The following is a 15971-nucleotide window of genomic DNA, read 5'->3' as shown; positions in this document are numbered from 1 at the left end:
ATTTCACATGTGCTTTGATTCGCCAGTTTGCACAATCTTGTACTGACAATGTCCACTAGAGCAGTAAACATCTGAAAGTCTGTGCATGCTGCTTAGTTAATGGTATGCTGAATTTACCAAACAGCCTCCATACTGTCTGGGATCCCACTTATACAGGTAGTTCGGTCATATTTGATCAGATTTGATGACATTATTAACTGGTCAATAAAGAATACAGTTAGATATTTATGTCATATTTAGATCTTCAGGGGAACTATAAACTTGTAAGTAAAGGGAATTTCTAGTAATATTTACAAATGAGAAATTTTATTGATAGTACATTTAAGAATCGTGAATCACTGAGTAACCCTTTAACTGAGTACTTAACATCACCTCAGGAAGTTCACAGAGCTTCAGTGTTTTACAAAGTGCTCTGCTCCTCTATAGGTGATTCCTGTAATAATATAAAATTAATATGGTAGAAGGACCTTACAGCTGATATTGAAGCTAAGGAGTGGTGAGATATCAAATGTGGCAAAAAACATCAGAGAAGTGAGAGGGAAATTTATTCACTGTAAAATTCTACACAGATATTACTGGACATCAACTAGGCTTCATAAAATGGGAATTGCTAAAAACAATTGATGAAGTGTAAGAGCAAGTTGGGCATATATTTGCGCATGATCTGGGAGTGTTCCATGGTTCACCCAAAATTGTGTAAAATCTCAGATATGGCCAAGGCTTTGCAACCATGGCAATAAGACAATGTAACCTAATATAATCCATAGCAAATCGAATATTTTAAAAGTTTGTCTTATCACAGCGGCAAGACGTGCAAACGTGAAAGAACCCTAGCTGTCCCACTGCGTAGGAATGAATTCATGAAATGATCAAGATTTCCTCATATGAACACATGTTCGGAAGAATTAATGAAGGGGGGAAACAATGAAGACATGGGTTCACTTTTGGTTGCATGTTAAACTGAATTTACAATAGAATGTAAATACGTGTTTCATGTCCGTTTATGTTAAGGGATGACTTTCAGCTTTAATTCAAGGGTTTAACAAAAATTTCACATTAACCGTTTAGGAATTACAGCCATTTTTATACATAGTCCCTCATTTTCAGAGGCTCAAAAATAATTGGACATTTAATAATTGATCACTTTCATGGCCAGGTGTGGTCTGTTCCCTCGTTATTTCATTACAGATTAAGCAGATAAAAGGTTTGGAGTTGATTCCAGTTGGCGAATTTGCATTTGGTAGCTGTTCATGGGAACTCTCAAAATGTGGTCCTAAAAGGTTTTGATGCAAATGAGGGAGGCCATCATTAGGCTGAAAAAACAAAACAAACCTATTAGACAGATAGCAGAAATTTTTTGAGTGGCCAAAACAACAATTTGGTACATTCTTAAAAAGAAGGAATGCACTTGCCAGCTCAGCAACACCAAAAGGCTTGGAAGACCACAGAAGACAGCTAAAGTGGATGATTGCAGAATTCTTTCCTTGGTGAAGAAAAACCCCTCACAGCATCTAGCCAGGTCAAGAACACTCACTGGGAGGTAGGCATATGATTGTCAGTCTACAATCAAGAGGTCCCTTCGGGAATGTAAATACATGTGTGTGTGTGTGTGTGTGTGTGTGTGTGTGTGTGTGTGTGTGTGTGTGTGTGTGTGTGTGTGTGTGTGTGTGTGTGTGTGTATGTGTATGTATAGGAAAGAGTGCTGTATGAGTTTGTGTGTGACTGGGTGAATGTGGCAGTAATGTAAAGTGCTTTGTGTGGTTGATAATACTAGAAAAGCGCTATATAAGTGCAGTCCATTTACCATTTAATATCTCATGATCCAAAGCCCACCACATCATCTGTCAAACGTGGTGGAGACAGTGTTATAGCATGGGCATGTATGACTGCCAGAGGAACTGGTTTACTGGTGTTTATTGATGATATGACGACTGATAGAAGTAGTAGATTGAATTCTGAAGTATATATGGCTATACTACCTGCTCAGATTCAGTCAAATTCTGCAAAACAGTACTTCACAGTAGAGATGGATAATGACCCAAAACATATTGCGTAAGCAACCAAAGATCTTCTCAATTCAAAGAAATGGCATATTCTTCAAAGGTCAAGTCAGTCACCTGACCTCAACCTAATTGAGCATGCTTTTAACTTACTGAAGACAAAACTGAAGGCAGAAAGACTCACAAACAAGCAGCAACTGAAGGCGGCTCCAGTGCACTCGGGTTAACACAGACTAAAGTCTAAGCTGTTTGGGTTTTTCTGTTTTTTCTATTTTATTTTTCATAAGAATTTGTTTTGTATTTTGTTATGTGGAATATTTACATTCAGTTAATACAAGGTTGAAACTGAGATACTGTGTTTGTGCTGTTGTTTCACCACATGCTGTATTTAACTGAATATGTTCATTCATACATTTCTGTATTAACATTATATTGGGGTTATTAAAGCCAGGATTGTTCCCTTAGTATCTCATTAGTAATTACCGAGAGTGAGAGTCATAGTTTACCCTAGACACCTTTATTATCCAATGAGATGTCCCTTTCACCAATTTACCAGTTATTTGAGTTTAATAGGATTTGATACTTTATTGAGTACTGCATAAAGTGTTCTTCATATCACAAGCCTATGGTGAAAGGGTTACAAATACATAAATGAGATTGTGTTAAAATATTAATTAATTAATTTCAGACTCTGTACATTTTTAATCTCCCATTGTTTATGCATGTATGTTATTTGATTTATTTGTTATTCCCCCTGGAATCCTTCTTTCATCCCAAAATAATAAAAATTACTAAAATGATTAATCAATTATCAAAATATTGTTCTGTTGATAGATTGACAGAATTTTTTAACACTTGAATATAATCAGGCTTTTAATTGAAAGTAAAATAAAATCATCAATAACTAATAAATAATATACTTTAAATATAATTGTGCAACTGTTTGTATTAAATAAATAATCAAATATAATATTTAGTTTCAGTAAGTTCATTTGTTTGAACCTACATCACTAACATATCACTGAAGTCATGGTGATGATGAGTGACTTGTTGAGCTGCCTCTATAAAAGCACAACCCACAATTCTAATTTGATTCTCCACCTGAGTGCTGACAGAAGCTGAACTCTTGAAAAGTGAAACTCTTCAACTGTGACAACCCTGAATTAACAAAACAGCCTTTGAACTGTGGACATCTTTTATCAATCCAGCTGTTTAAGTGTCAAAAAATGCCCTCCACTGGTTTACACCATGAGAAATACCTGCTGACCTTAGGTATCCATGTGCTGCATGACCGCTATGGTAAAACACAGTAGACCACATTTAAGACCAACATTAACCATTACACCTCAGTTACACTTGTTATTTTGGTGGCAAACTGTTACATACGATGGAATGTCATGAGTGTGCATGTGACGGGTGGAAAATGTATGAATATCAATGTCATGTTTGAGAAACATCAGTTTTGAGGGGGTGCACAAGTGTCGATGAGTTACCATTGAAAGTATAGGACAAAGATGGCGACTGGGCCATTTTTTTAAGAGATGCTAAAAGTTGTATGTATGTTGAACACACCATCGAGACATTGTCAAATATCGGAACAAACCAGAGACAGAGGTCTGACGTCAGTGTGGCCAACGTGGGGCCCTGTTTTTTGCATGTGGATGTTGAGTTTGCATTTTTTAGTTGCTTGGCGCTGGAGCAGAGCATCAAATCCATAAATCCAAACCTGTAAAAGTGCAAGTTTATTCAAACCTGAGTGGAAAGGTCCTTTTAAAGCATTTTCTGACTTAATTTTTGCATTTAGATTTAAAGTTCCTCTGTGACCTGTAGATCAGTGTTTGAAAAATGAGAGGTTATTTCCATAACTTTGAAGTGTACAGAGCTGAGTACTTTATCTTGTGTGCAATGACCGATATTAGGCGAGCATGTCGTTATATTGTACACATAAAATAAAAATATCACCTCACAACTTAGATGGTATTGTTACTGATCATCTGACGTTGATGTAAAGAAGAAGGTGACTAGTCATGGAATTGTATGAGCCGTGAAGACATTATGCTTTGTATTAATTTATAACAGTTTGAAGCACTTATATAACCTGCTTGAAACATGAACCTTAGACCTTAATCACTTGTCAGTCTCTGCACAGCACACCAGTCAACTTAAATGCACTAGAGAAATACACCATTGCTATAACCTACTTAAGTTCTAAATTCAAATGCAGCCATTTGAGAGAAGTAGACAGTCATTTCGAAGGATATTTAAATCACGTTTCATTGGTGTCACTTATACTAAGTGCCAAAATGTAACAGAGTTTGTTTGAAACTGTTTTAAAGTCATGACTGCAAAGCTATCTCCACATTTTAACCAAGGCTTTAAATAGTCTGATCATTTCATGGCTAATGTTTTTCATTTGTTTTCTTTTTCTTTCCATTTAGCTCATCTTCTGAGGCGAGAACAAATCCTTCAAATGATTCAACAAACTTTAGGAAACGTCAGAAAGCGGATGCAGAGCAGGTTAAGGTTGAGCAGATCAAACACTGACTCCTTGTGCAAGTCAATATTCAGGCTGTACCACAGCCTCGTCACAGGCTCTAAGGACTTCCCTGTAATCCCATTGAAAGGACTATTTTGCTTGCTCCAGATGTTTACGCTCTTTGCTCATAGTGAGTAGAGCCAGAGGGAGAATACCACACCATCTCCTCTATCACAAGCACCAACAGTTACGATGGTGCCCACTGCAGGCTCCAGCTCTTTTCCAAATTTACTGACTCCAGTTCTTCCTGAGAAGCTCAGAGCACTGAAGGACGACCGCAGGTACTGTGTCCACAGCATGGAGTTTTATGGCAGCACTGTCACCAGAGTCATCTCCACTGTGTACTGCACTGAAAGCACTGAGCTGACCAACCAGAGAGTGACCGACTACAGTGCAGTCGTTCTCATGGAGTCCTCTGTCAGTTTACCAAAATGTCAGCACAGTGTGCAAAAAATTGGACACAAGGGAATAATAAGGATACAGAGGGAGAGAGCAGCAGCCTGTCCCCACCAAAGAAGCGCTTGAGAGTTTGATGGGAAGGCCCAACTATCCATCAGTCCTCATGCACCAACCAGGACATTAAGCAGCTGCCGAGGACCTATGGGCTCCAGGTTCTTTAAGGTCAGGTGTCTGACCGGTTAATAAGAGTGATGATTTTGAACCCTGAGGGCTGGCTTGTGGATCTGGCAGGGCTAGAGACCACCCAGGTCATGTCTTTGACCGGGGCCCATGCAGACAAGCTGCACCATATGAAGGAAATAGTTAGTATTTTACATTTGTATATAGTTTGTTGATTACCAGCTCAGTGTTTTTGGTGCATCTTGGACCAGTGCATCTTGCACCTTTCTTTATTTCTTAGTGATGTCCTTTGTGTCTGATATGGTGGAAAACATGAGGGAGCTGCCAGGAACTCTTGCAATAAGAGCTCTCTTGAAAGAGAATTATTTTATTTTTTCCAAATTAATTATTAATAATTTTATCTTTTTATCAAACAGGATGAATTGAAATTGCCTGTGCCCTGTTCAGGGTTTACCTCACCTACTGATCCACCAATGAGAGACAGGTCGACAAGGAAACAGATAGAAGAAGCAGGAAATGATAGGAACAGCAAGACAGGGACCAGTGAAGGTATCAACCCCACCTGCACTTCTCTGCCAGCTAACTAGACCAGCCAGTGGTGAACAGAGTGGAAAAAATGTGGCTGTTCTTCCAGGATCAAAACCTGGGACACCAAGATGCATTTACTTTTAAAGGACTTTGACTTTGATTTGAAACCTCACTTGGTAAGTAGTTCTTGAAAAAGCATCTAAAAGTTAAAAATATTGTGTTCATGATGTAGTAGCCCCTTCTAAATTCATTTACTTACACTAAATACATTTTTTTACTCTTACTTACGCTTACATGTTCTTATATTTCACCTTTATTGGTAATAAAGGTCTCATTTAAAAAGATAAGTATACATTTATTATATATTATTATCGGGATTGTTTATAATGATAACTAGTTCTTCTTTTTACATAATTTTGATGGTGAGCCCATGGCACCAACATCACCCCTGACCATATATGCGCCTTTCTTGACCTCTGCCTGATAGCCACCTATTTCCAATTCAATGAAGCTTTCTACAGACAGAAGCACAGCTGTGCCATGGGCTCACTGGTGTCACAGATAGTGGCTAAACTCTACATGGAAGAGGCAGAGAGCAGAGCCCTGACTTCTTTTCCAGGAAATGCCTCCAGCCACTGGTTTAGGTATGTGGATGACACCTGGGTCAAAATCAAAACCAATGAAGTTGAATCCTTCACTGAACATATCAGTGCAGTGGACAGCAACATCTAGTTCACTCGTGAGGATGTCAGTGGAAATAGCCTAGCTTTCTTGGATTGTATGGTTCAATTGAAGACGACAGAAGCCTCAACATTGAAGTATACCGGAAACCTGCACACAGATCAATACCTACTGTTTGACTCTCACCACCCTCTGGAGTACAAAATGGGGGTCATCAGAACCATCGGGCTCAGAATGTTCCCACAAGGTCAGAGGGGAAAGAGAAGGAACATAAACATGTCAAGAAAGCACTTAGAACTTGTGGTTACACTAACTGGGCCTTCGTCAAAACCATCAAAAAGAGGACAGCAAAACTGCAATAAACAAAATAACATTGTCATTCACTAAGTTGCTTGATTATCTGAAAAACTCAGGAGGATCTTCTACAAACATAACATCCCTGTGCATTTAAAGACCAGTAATACACTAAGGCAAAAACTTGTCCACCCTAAGGACAAAATACCCAGGCACAAGCAGAACAACGTAGTTTACGCTGTCCAATGCAGCAAGGAATGCAAAGACCTGTACATTGGGGAAACTAAACAAGTGCTACATAAGCAGACGGCACAACACAGGAGAGCCAGTTCCTGAGGTCAGGACTCAGCAGTCCACCTGCATCTTAAGGACAAAGGACACTCTTTTCAGGAGAGTGATGTATGCATTTTGGCCAGAGAAGACCGATGGTTTGAAGAGGAGTGAAAGAAGCCATTTTTATCAATCTGGAACAACCGTCACCAATCAGAGGAGATGGTCTGCAACACTGCCTGTCAACCACCTACAATGCATCCCCAGACAGCTGAACACCCATCCACACCGGGACTCATGTGACCAACTCACATGATGGCAGGGTGGGTCAACGACTCAGTTGTCACCCTAACGACCCACAAGGTGTTAGCACCCATTCACACCTTGACCCATGTGATCCTAACGACTCACATGATGCCCAGGGGGGTCAACGACTCATGTAACCTCAACAACTCAAAAGTGTTGCTCATCTCACCAGAGGATAAATACCTAGAACTCCCCACTAGTCACTTAGAACTGAAGAAGCATTTCGGATGAGAAGCGAAACATCTTCAAGAACTTTAAACAAGTCCAGTTGCCTCCGCAAGGCACTTACAGAATACCTGTATAAATGAAATTTCTTGTGTTGTTGAGGCTGTTTGGTAAATTCACATACTATTAACTAAGAAGCACTGACCGTAAATGGACTTCCAGCTGTACACTAATGTTGCCTGCTCTCTAGTGGATTTATATCGGTACTAAACTGTGGAAAATGGCAAACATGAAATGTCTATGTGCTTCAGCTGAGGCTGATAACTCTTACCTCTACAATCTCAAGGTACAGTACTATACAGGCGCTGCTCCTATTAAAGGTTGTAATGTCTGAAGTGGGATTCTCCAGGCGAGATTGTAACCTGATTGTAACCTTCAAAATATCAAAAATTGTGGAAAAATAAATGAGAAAGAAAAACAAAAAGGTTATGCATAACTTTATATCTGAATGGGCAGAATGGGTAACAAATAACAAATTGGTGCTTTATGTTGGCAAAACAAAGTCTTTTATAATAGGATCAAGGTATCTACTAAAAGCTGCACCAACACTGAAAACGAGTGTACATAATATTCCTATTGACCAGGTACAAGAGACAAAACCTGTGGGTATAAGCTTGGATCATTAATTATCATGATCTAAATAAAATGATAACATTGCGAGTAAAATGGGTATATCTCTGTCAGTTTTGAGAAGAGTTTTAAAAGCTATGCCACCAGATGTCATTAGACAAGTACTGCTTTAGTTCTGTCACAGCTCAATTACTGTGATTTTGACCAGTGCTTTAGTCAAAGAGATTTTTTTTTTAATTACATGTTGCTCAAAATAAAGCTGCATGGGCTTTGCATTGCTTTTACAGAACAAATGGAACAAACATGCATGACAGCCTGGGCTGGCTCACTGTCAGACAAAGATCCACCTATGCTTTAGTAAGTTCAATCAGAAATATACTGGTGACCAGATCACCCAAAATATTATATGAACAGTTATTTTCTCAGTGTGTTCAAACATAATCATCAAACAAGATTTACAACACAAAGAGGGTCAATGTTACCTGAAGTGAAAACAAGTATGATACAGAAAACAGTAACATACAGAACCATGAGCAGGTGGAACTCATTACCAGAACATGAAAATACTAAAGTTTGGTTCAAACTTTCCTTAAAACAGTATCTCCAGTATTTACAGCAGGAACTTCAATTGAATTGTGCGTTTACATTAGTGACAACTTGTTTAGGAAAGAAAAAAGAAACTTTGGTGAAAATAGAATTTATTATTATATTATTACTGTTATTATTCTTATTATTAAGTTTTTTATTATTACCAACCATATCTATTCATTTCAGTGTTTTTTTTTACAATTTATTTTTTTATATCGATCTCTGTCTGTGGCCAAAATTCAATCAATGCAGCTTTAACAGATATGTTGATTTGTCTGAGACAGACTCAGACTAAGACTCAACAAGTTCTCCAACCTGAGTGACCATATAAGTTGTTTGTCCCTATACTCTGATATGACCCATTGGAGCGTGTCCTGAAATAGTTTTACTACAGTGACAGTGGCAGGTGTCATAGAACGGTCATGGTTTGGTTAGGTTTAGGCACAAAAACAACTTGGTTAGGTTTAGGGAAAGATCACGGATTGGGTTAAAGTAAGTCTTTCCTTAAGGTTAAAGGACCTTCATTGACATGGTTAGACTAATAAACACGCAGTTGAGGATGTGGAACAGTCATGGATAAAACAATGATAATTAACTATTCGTTTCAAATGAGAAATGAACAGTGAACTTGTGTCAAAGTTCTGTATTTTTCAAGTTGAGTTAGGCTACATCACTGATTGCTGCAAACAAATTCCAGACACTGACAAGCTCAGGTGAAGGCAGATGATTTCCCCACAGTGCACAAGTGCTATTCTTCTACCTACAACTTTCAAAAGCAGGTTCTACCAAGAATTGAACAGAACACTGGATTCAGAGTCCACAGTGCTAACCATTACAGCATGGACCCACTACACAGGTGTCCTGCACTATAATAGAACAGATTCAGACTGAACAGATTGCAAATTATGGTTAGTAACAACCTAGTGAGAAGTTTGTGACGTTATTGACTGAACTCAGCACCAAAAATCTTATTTATTTACCCTTTTTCCTTAAGTGCAGTTTTTGGGAGAGCCATTTTCACAAAAGTGGATACAAAGAAACAGTCCTTTGAAGAACTCAGGATCTGTATGTGTTCCCATGGGTTAGTGGTGTTGATTAATTTTTCTGCCAAGGCTCTGAATGCAGGCTGTGACTGAAAACTGCTCGGAAAATCACTGATGACCTCCTCTAACTTAAAGTTCCCTACTTCTGACTGTCCTGCACTATAAATGCTGCTAATTTATTTTATATTATTGCAATCCAATTATTACCCTGTTCTCACGAAGGACAAAAGCATACCAAAGTCCTGTTATGGATTTCGTAGTTATGGTTAAATCAGGATAATGTACCTATAGACTTCCTTTATATGCAACAATCTGGAATGGAGTGCCCTCATGTGTGCCCTTTCAATGGAAAGTCATGTTGATGTATGCCCATATGATCAGGATGGCCGAGCAGTCTAAGGTGCTGCGTTCCGGTTGCCGTCTCCCCTGGAAGTGTGGGTGCGATTCCCTCTTCTGCTATGAACATTTCAACAGGAGCAACTCCTGAACATTGGAGAGTTATTTATCAGCATCTGTCTGAGATGTACTTAGTGCCTGTTGTCTGCTTACATGGATCAGCGCTGTAAGACATTTCAAAACAAATATATTTAGGGCCCTGATTTCTTATTCTGACGGCACCGCACAGAGCGTAGTCAAGTGCATCCTTCCCAGTTTGCCTACTGCTTCTCAATCGCAGTAGGGTTTTTTTGTGCCCCCCAACTGCGGCCGGAAGTGTGGTGGGATCAGACAGAATACGTTTTCATATACTGTATTATACGTGGTCGCGTTACAGGTTGTGAAAATCATGGCCAATCACATTCTCTACTTTCCTCCGCTTCAAACACAGGACTCTCCTGTCATGACGCACTGACAGTTTGGGAATGCTGTGGAGAGGTTTTCTTAGAAGAAACTTATTGTTGTCCGGAACATACAGATTTTCAGAATATGAATGCAACAGCTCAAACATAAAGCCAAGAGCAGATCTTTTAAGTTGAATTCATCTTTGAATTCATTTTGGATGTGTTGAAGATCTTATGATCATCATATTTTCCTTGCATGATAGTGCCCCGTTTTGTTTGTCATACATTGATCCATAACCATCTGCCGTAAGTGCCATTTGTACAGTGAAATTTGAGTTCAAAATGTGGTATATTTGTTTGTTTTTGTGGGGTTTTTGTATTTTTTTATTTCTGAAATTATTTTTGGTGATTAATTCATTCTAGATTTGCCTCTTTCACATGTCTGCTTAATCTCCATATAGTGACATAAACTTGATCCTGGTATGATCCAAAAATAAATGATTACTTTTAAATTAGCATTCTTATTTGGAAACACCACTATGAAATGTAACCCGAAAAGTTGCTATCACATCATGTTTGTGATCGCAGCAACATGTCTACCTGTATTCTAGTCAAAAATGCAGCGCTCCAGGTGACACTTGGGCCAGACTTGTTAAAAAGAAGATGGAGTGTACAGCCATTGCCCCAGTTAGCAAATGTTTTGGAGGGAGACACCGGGGAAGGAGAAGGGACCAGAGTCCTCAGGGAGTTATTACCAGAGGGAGAGGTATTAATTGATCTGAGATTTTTCATCAGACTGTGTGAACTATTTTCATTGTGTCAGTATCCAGCATGCCTGTTGATCTGCAGTAGAAATTGTACTGTAATTAATACAAACAGAAAGGTGTGCACATAAGCAGGGAGGTTTCTGTTGTTATTTTGCAGCAGTTTGGTGCTGGTTGCATAAAATGTATCCAACGGATCTACCGTGCGTAATAGTGCTTTGACAGTGCATGACATCACTCCTATTAGAGCTTGCAATTGTAACAGATACCTGCTGCCTTCAGATGGCTATGAAGAGAGTGACCAGGGTAAAGAAAAGGCCTTCTGTGTAGACCACCTACTAATTGTCGTGGATTACTGGATAGCATTAATGGCATAATTGGAATACAAATTTTTTATCTGAATGACCACATAAGCTGGATGAAAAACATAATATCAAATAGGAAAGACAAGAAAAACATGAATAAAGGGGGTTGCGTGATTTTTTGGGATCATTATGCACAACTGTCATTCTTCCACCTACACAACCTTGCTGTTAAACCAAATTACACTTTCCAGAGCCAATTTCACTAATTTAGTGGTACCTTAACAACACTATCTTTTCAGTCTAAATTGGTATTCTTCTGTCTATAAACTGATTTAAATCAGGTTACACTGAGATTTTAACTCAGATCAGTGGATTCAGAGTCCAAAGTACTAACCATTACACCATGGAACAACCACATAGGTTTCCCTGACTATAATGAAGGAGTTTCTTACATGTAACAACATATGGTCGTTCAGCTTGAGAGACTTGTTGATTATTTGTCTGTGTCTGTCTCAGACAAATCAATATATTGGTTAAAGCTGCATTAATTGATTTCTGGCTGGTAGAGGGTAGAAGATCTCCAAAAGAAACTGACAGGTACACAGTGGGATTATCGAACAGCTCAGCTTCTGCTTTACACATTTTTAATACACCAAACAGTTCCAACATTGACCAGAGAGAGAGAAAGTGCGTGTGTGTGTGTGTGTGTGTGTGTGTGTGTGTGAGAGAGAGAGAGAGAGAGAGAGACAAGGCTAAGGTAGAAGTTTTTTTTTAATTTACAGTATTTATACTGATACTCAATGTTGTTTTTGCTGACTGCTTCAGATCAGAAACGGGTGATTAAAGCAGTAAGGATGGCCAAGCAGTTTAAGGCACTGTGTTCAGGTCACAGTCTCCCCTTGAGGTGTTGGTTTGGAACCTATAAGATGCGTTGCCCAGTAACATACATCACACGTTCGTGGTAGATACTTTTCACTGTTAACTCCGTATTTCTACTGTTTACCTCACGATAGTCATGATGAACTATAAAACAGTTCCTACTGTGATAATGGCCCACAGTTGTAAAACCTTGTGTTTGAATATCATAAAACATTACATTGTGTTTCACCATCTGATGATCCTTCAGAAAAACGGATCTGTTACTCCTACTTTCCAAATCCAATTTCATTGACTAAGCGGTACCTTTAACAACACTACCTTAGTGTTTATGAACTAAATCACAGTTCTTCTGTCTGTAAACCACTTTAAATCAGGTGCATACACTCATCATGTATGCCATACAGAGCATACGAAATATATAACATTTAGCAGTGACACAGTGGTTAATGTTATTAAAAAGAAATGTTTACTGGCTGTAAATGTAACTCATTTATTTAACATTTACTACATAGTCAGTTCCCTCTTTGGCAGCGCTCTCACTTAAGGGTCAATACCAAAGGTATTTGAGACAATAGAAAATTGGGTTGGTTATTTTTTCTGAATATATAATTTAATCATTAAAAGTAGTAGAAGAATTCACAGAACTTCAGTAAACTGTAGGCAAAGAAGAGGGAAAAAATTACTTATTAATGAATAAATAAATAAATACACAAATAAATGTTAAAAAATGATAAAAATAGAAATGAATAAAGTTAAATAAATAAACACTGAAATTAATACACAAATAAATTTGACTGTAAGAAATAACTAATAATAATAATAATTCAACTATGAACAAGTTGGACAGAGGCAGACACATCTTACCACTACAAGGTCACAGTACAGGCTCTGAACCATTAAAAAGTTGTGATGTCAGCAGTGGGTTTCAAATCCAGGCCTCCTTATAGTAGAGCTAGAGTTCAACACTAATTTTCTGAGGGTCTTAGGGAGCAGATTTATCGTTTTACCAAATAGTTTGATTTCATGAAAAAAATCTTTGTTCTGTACTCAGTATGTTTATTCTTCGGTGGCAAATAACTTAGTCTTTTCTCTCATCAATGTAGGCCAAAGATATCCATGCCGCAGCTATAGTTGTTCAAGACGTTCACACTAAAGAGCTATTTATGAAAGACTTTAATTGATTTAATGGACACAAATAAATTAAACCATTACAACATGGAACCACTAGACGTAATGTTACAGATTGTGCTACCAAAAACTTCAGGGACAATGACATAACTTTTCAATGGGACTAATTTTGTGATGTTTAAAATAACACATACACTCTTTCCATGCTGCATTCGCACACAAGTGTAGAGTGGGAAATCCCACAATATTTCAATTTGTTTGAAAAAATGTTTTTAAAAAAAGTGTAAAATAAATTATCAAAAAAGTCTGGTTTTTGCTTCTGTTGTTCTGTTTCAGGTAAAAGAATGCAAGTAATGCACTGTGGGAAAATTACCTGGCTTTGGAGTCTACAGTGCTCATCATTACACCATGGAACCCCTACATACTGAGTGCACTTCTACCACACAGTGGTGGCACACTGTCATAACACCTGTTTTTACCAAATAGCATTAATATCGGCTTAATGTCAACTGTAGTCCAGACAGCCTCTGAAAACATCTCAACATTGTGTCTTGATTTTAATGAACTCTTTCTGTGCGACAACTATTAAAAGAGATGAATAAATGGACAGAAAAAATGGTACAGTAATGGTACACAAACACAATCTCCATCCCTATGTGGAGTAGCAGTGCAGATAATCTTCTTTGGAGCTAGTTAAGCATAATTAGTATATTCATTTGATGTATTTCAAATTTCTCCACAGGTTGTATTTGAGTTTCTCTATTTGTGTTTTTGTAATCACACTAAGAATTATATCAAGATATGGGGTTAGTGTTTTGATATATATAAAAAAAAAAACATCCCACTAATAGAGATTACTCAGACTGGATGGCACATTTCATTGTCTGATGACTTTTAAAGGTTGTCTTTTAAATCCTCTATCTGTAATCTTATCCTAGATCAGGTTCCACTGAGGTTTGAAGTCAGGTCATTGGATTCAAAGCAAAGAGTGTGAATCATTACACTATGGTATCAATGCACAAACAATGTTATTTGTTTAACAGATGTATATTATGCAAAGAATATGACTTTTTTTTTGCCAAGGTTCATCAAGTTATCAGAACCAATAGAAACATTTATTGTTTTTTCAAATATATATATATTAAACATATACATATAAATAGATAAATAGTTAAATAAATAAATAAACACTGAATTGAATACATAAATAAGTAGAAAATAAATAAATAATTTTACGTAATAAAAAGCCTAGTATTCAACACGAACGAAACAGATGTATAAGTGCTACATTAATTGTCCCAGCTGACGATTATTTTCATCATCGATTAGATTATTATATTGTTAATGTTCTATATGAAATGTCAAGACATCTTCAAATTATTATCTATATATTTATTTTTTTGTCAATAAAAAGCCCAAAGGTTTTCACTGAGCAGCAAAATTCAGATAGTTGAGAAGCTGGTGCCCGCGAATGTTTGACATTATACCTGGAAAAAGCAGTGTAGATAACTGTTGTTGAGTCTAAAGGTACCCAAACGAGAAAGGTTATATACATAACTTTGACGTGTAAAGATCCCACAGAGATAATGTATTTTTTATCTTGTGCGCATTAGCCTATTTTATGCGCACAATCAATACACTTTTGTGCACACAAGAAAAAAAAACATCATCTCGGGACTTAGATGATATTATGTGACCGTTCGTCTGGTATTTTTTGGTCTTGCAATGTGATGTATTGCTTCACCTACTTGACAGTATAGGGACATGAGTTCTGAATGTGAGTGTATATAAATTCAATAAAAGTGAGCAGTTAACTTCTGACAATGTGCCAATAGGTCAGATAAACATCATGGTTTGTGTTCAGAATGGGACATATGCTGCAGTCATAACCTGCTTAAAACATGGAGTTAAGAGCTAAATCACTCTTGTATTATATGATTCTAGTAAATAAAGAGGAAGCTGTTTAAGCTTTACCCGCTGCTGGTAGCACACCAGGAATCAATCGGACACAGCTTACCAATACACTCCAGTAGAGTCTGCGACCTGAACACAGCGCCTTAGACTGCTCGGTTGTCCTAACAGTGGACCTAGAGTTCAAAGTGAAATCTATGAGGGCATTAGGGAGCAGATTTATCGTTTTACCAAATAGTTTCATAGTTTGAAATGCAGTATGTTTAGTTAATACGTTGGTGCAGTTTTTTCTTCTGTCTGACACATTCATTTTTTCAATTTGAAATTAAGAAAACTAATTTCATTGTTAATCTTTTTATATTCAGGCTATGGTTATAATCTTAGAATTTTATTGTAAAAAACGAACAGCAAGCTATACATGCAAGGATAATTTTAAAATGAACCATTGGAAAATATATATGGTACAGCTGAACTATTGAATGTAGAATATTGTCTTTTTTATGAATACTCCTTTTTTATATTGTTTTATTTTCTTTTAAATGTCTGTAAGCCTATACCTACCTATTTTCCATATTTCACTGAAAT

General features: G+C 37.4%; 1 pseudogene; it reads left to right on the top strand.

Annotated features, from left to right (window-relative positions):
* Positions 1-4728: 4728 nt before the first annotated feature.
* Positions 4729-7163, top strand: LOC120803947 (annotated as a pseudogene).
* Positions 7164-15971: the final 8808 nt, after the last annotated feature.

The sequence above is a fragment of the Xiphias gladius genome, chromosome 2 (genome assembly GCF_016859285.1).
Source record: "Xiphias gladius isolate SHS-SW01 ecotype Sanya breed wild chromosome 2, ASM1685928v1, whole genome shotgun sequence".
Taxonomy (NCBI): domain Eukaryota; kingdom Metazoa; phylum Chordata; class Actinopteri; order Istiophoriformes; family Xiphiidae; genus Xiphias; species Xiphias gladius.
The sequence above is the reverse complement of the archived record's forward strand: the minus strand, read 5'-3'. Positions and strand labels throughout refer to the sequence as shown.